Source organism: Mus caroli, unplaced genomic scaffold (genome assembly GCF_978045245.1).
Source record: "Mus caroli unplaced genomic scaffold, Mus_caroli_1 scaffold_9, whole genome shotgun sequence".
NCBI lineage: Eukaryota > Metazoa > Chordata > Mammalia > Rodentia > Muridae > Mus > Mus caroli.
The window spans coordinates 7,678,786-7,682,973 of NW_028227264.1; the positions used below are offsets into that span (position 1 = coordinate 7,678,786).

At 45.1% G+C, this 4,188-nt stretch overlaps 1 pseudogene; it reads left to right on the forward strand.

Moving 5' to 3' along the window:
• The first annotated feature begins 1,624 nt into the window (after positions 1–1,624).
• LOC147002560 (glyceraldehyde-3-phosphate dehydrogenase pseudogene) lies at positions 1,625–2,681 on the forward strand (annotated as a pseudogene).
• The last annotated feature ends 1,507 nt before the right edge of the window (positions 2,682–4,188 follow it).

Below are 4,188 nucleotides of genomic sequence, written 5' to 3' on the forward strand. Positions count from 1 at the left end.
AAAGAAAGCAAACAAATAAACAAGCAAGCAAACATTCGCCAAACCAACTCCTTCATGCCTTTTCAAATCCAAGTTTCCAAGAAACTAACTACTTAACTCAGATTTAGAAGAGGTAAAGTTTTCTGACCTCTCTCCCTTGAAGATCCACATTCTATATCCAGAACATTTAGACAGATTGTGGTAGAGATTTTACCTGTGGATTTTATTCCTGTTTCCCACAGCAGCTAAAATAACACAACAATTATCTCAAGGACTCACACTTCTAGGGAGAAGGTAACTACTTTGAAGTGTTGGTTATGACTTTGGGAACAGGTACTCTAGACTGGGCAAGATTTATACCCTTCTTAATTGATCTGAATCTATGAGATGGTCATCTTGGGCTATGTTGAGAGTCCTTGTGCCACCAACAATTCTTAACGGTGTTTTCTGAACCTTTCACTGTGCTCCTAACATAAAGCTGGGGAAGGAGTTTCATTTTCATTTTTTAAATCCCAAGTTAGGAGACCTCCAAAGCATTGCTACTGGATTGAAAAAGATTGCTCTTAGATGTACTATTGCAAATTTAAAATTGGAGTTTCAAAATTAAGTTAACTTGAAAAATTCTCAAGAACTAAAATGCATCAGTTACTTTTCTCATTGTTCCAACTGGACAAAACAAGCTTTTTTTTAAAAAAAGTTTTTTATTAGATATTTTCTTCATTTACATTTCAAATGTTTCTCAAAAGTCCCCTATCCCTCCCCCACCCTGCTCCCATACCCACCCACTCCCACTTCTTGGCCCTGGTGTTCCCCTGTACTGAGGCATATAAAGTTTGCAAGACCAAGGGGCTTCTCTTTCCACTGATGGCCGTCTAGGCTATCTTCTGCTACACATGCAGCAAGAGACACAAGCTCTGGGGTATGGATTAGTTCATATTGTTGTTCCACCTATAGGGTTGCAGACCCCTTCAGCTCCTTGGGTACTTTCTCTAGCTCCTCCATTGGGGGCCCTGTGTTCCATCCTATAGATGACTGTGAACATCCACTTCTGTATTTGCCAGGCACTGGCTTAGCCTCAAAAGAGACAGCTATATCAAGGTCCTTTCAGCAAAATCTTGCTGGCATATGCAATAGTGTCTGTGTTTGGTGGCTGATTATGGGATGGATCCCCGGGTGGGGCAGTCTCTGAATGGTCCATCCTTTTGTTTTAGCTCCAAACTTTGGACAAAACAAGCTTATGGAGAGAAGGGTTTATGCAGACTCAGAGCTAGAATGTCCAGTCCATCACAGTGGGGGAGACATGATGGCAGGATGGGGGTCATCTAGTCACATTGTGTCAACAGTCAAAGAACAGTGAGAAAGAGGATGGTACCAAGTTCACGCTCTCCTTTTTATTTAGCCTGAGATCCCAGTCTATGACCTGGTGCTGCCCACTCTTATGGTAGATCTTCACACTTCACTTAACCCAAGCTAGAAACTCCTCACAGATGTGCCCAAATGTCTGTTTCCTAGATCCTGTGACCTGGATAATCATGATTCACCACCACTTATCCTAACTCCAAAAGTCATCAGAGCTCTCTGTTCCTCCCTGTTCCAGAGACAGCCACATCTTCTTGTGCAGTGCCAGCCTCGTCCCATAGATAAAATGGTAAAGGTCAGTGTGAACGGATTTGGCCATATTGGTCTCCTGGTTACCAGGGCTGCCGTCTGCTCTCCACATGGCAAAGTGGAGATTGTTGCCATCAATGATCCCTTCATTGACCTCAACCTCATGGTCTACATGTTCCAGTATGACTCAACCTATGGCAAATCCAATGGCACAGGCAAGGCCGAGAATGGGAAGCTTGTCATCAATGGGAAGCCCATCACCATCTTCCAGGAGTGAGACGTCGCTAACATCAAATGGGGTGATGCCGTTGCTGAATTTGTTGTGGAGTCTACTGGTGTCTTCCCCACTATGGAGAAGGCTGGGGCCCACTTGAAGGGTGGAACCAAAAGGGTCATCATCTCCACCCTTTCTGCTGGTGCCCCCATGTTTGTGATGGGTGTGAACCATGGGAAATATGACAACTCACTCAAGATTGTCAGCAATGCATCCTGCACCACCAACTGCTTAACCCACCCCCACCCCCGGCCAAGGTCATCCATGACAACTTTGGCATCATGGAAGGGCTCGTGACTACGGTTCATGCTATCACTGCTACTCCGAAGACTGTGGATGGCCCCTCTGGAAAACTGTGGCATGATGGCTGTGGGGCTGCCCAGAACATCATCCCTGCATCCACTGGTGCTGCCAAGGCTGTGGGCAAGGTCATCCCAGAGCTGAATGGGAGGCTCACTGGCATGGCTTTCCATGTTCCTATCCCCCATGTGTCCATCCTGGATCTGAGGTGCCACCTGGAGAAACCTGCCAAGTATGAAGACATCAAGAAGGTGGTGAAGCAGGCATCTGAGGGTCCACTGAAGGGCATCTTGGGCTACACTGAGGACCAGGTTGTCTCCTGAGACTTCAACAGCAACTCTTCCACCTTTGATGCTGGGGCTTGCATTGCTCTCAATGCAACTTTGTCAAGCTAATTTCCTGGTGTGACAATGAATACAGCTATAGCAACAAGGTGGCGGACCTCATGGTCTACATGGCCTCCAAGGAGTAAGAAACCCTGGACCACCCACCCCAGGAAGGACACTGAGAGCAAGAGAGAGGCCCCTGGGTTGCTGAGGAGTCCCTATCCCAGCTTGGCACCCAACACTGAACATCTCCCTCACAATTTCCATCCCAGACCCCCATAATAACAGGAGGGGCCTAGGTAGCCTTCCCTACTCTCTTGAATACCATCAATAAAGTTTGCTGCACCCACAAAAAAAAAGTCATCAGAATTTATCCCTTTGGAAAAAATTTGGAGATTAGTATGGGGTACTCTCCAGGTGAAGGTGGTCACTTTTCATATCTTTTCCCCAAAATTACTCATATATTTTATTGACTATATGCTTGATTAATGGTAGCTGGTGCTCCTTACTTAGAGCTTGTGGTATAGCTCAATTGTAAAGCATCTGGGTAGCAGAAACAAGACTCAGAGCTCAGTGCCCAACATCACACACACACACACACACATACACACACACGTACACACAGACACAAACACATGCACATATACACTTATAAAAATACACACACAAACACACACACAGACACACAGAGGAACGCACAGAGACACACAGGCGCACGCCTCATAATGAACAGAAAAAGAAAGGGCTGTAAATGCTTTTCAACTGTTGCAATATGATAAAAATCCAAGGGCTTTGTGTGCTAAGAAGAGCCGGAATGGTTGTTATTTCCAAAACCTGTGCCATGAAGGCTCATTCCCAGAGTAACCAGGTTTTGTTTTCTTTGGGTTTTTTTGTTTGTTTGTTTTGTTTTCTTTGTTGTTGTTTTTTCTTGTGGCAAAGGTCAGTCATCAAACCTTTCTCAACCTACTCTCCCTACCTACAAATGAGTCAGTTGATAAGAAGTCTAACTCAATTTACCAATTTTTTGACATTTTATGTTTGTTAATTTTAAGGTTTCCCAGAGCTCTTTAAGAACCTATTTGATGTCTCTGTTTCTGCGTTGGTTCATTTGCCAGGCAACATGGGAGAAAACTGGGCAGGAGGAGGGTGTTCTTCCCATCAGCTCCTGCAGTCGTTTTGATCCCCCTTTCCCACTGATTCTTTTTGAAATTTCAGCTGCAAACATTCTCCTCCCTCTGCCAGGGTGCTGTTTGCGGTATTACTCACTATTTGTCTCAGAAGTCACAGTATTTTTAGCAGCCCCATCAGGAGTTTAGGGAGACAGCTCAAACACATGATACAACTCAAATAAAGACAGCCTTGCACATCTTAGGCTACCTGGCTTCTGATATCATAGCTGAGAGGCAAATGGAATCACATATGGCTGAAGTCTCACTGACCTGCAGTGTGCATGGTCTAGGAGAGCCCATTTCAGTGGATCCTGGAGGTCTCTCACAAGCACATGATGAAAAGGGGCCCTGTGTCATTTTCTCCACAAGGTTCTTCCCTCCTTATGAGATACACGTGCAGAATAGAATTATCTTCATTACAGAGGGTTTTCTCACACCCTCCCCCACCCAGATGTGTGGAGGCGGTAGAAAAAAGTCATCTGTCTCCCAAACAGCAGTTTGTCAGAAGGAATATTTGCAGAGGCAGAGGAAT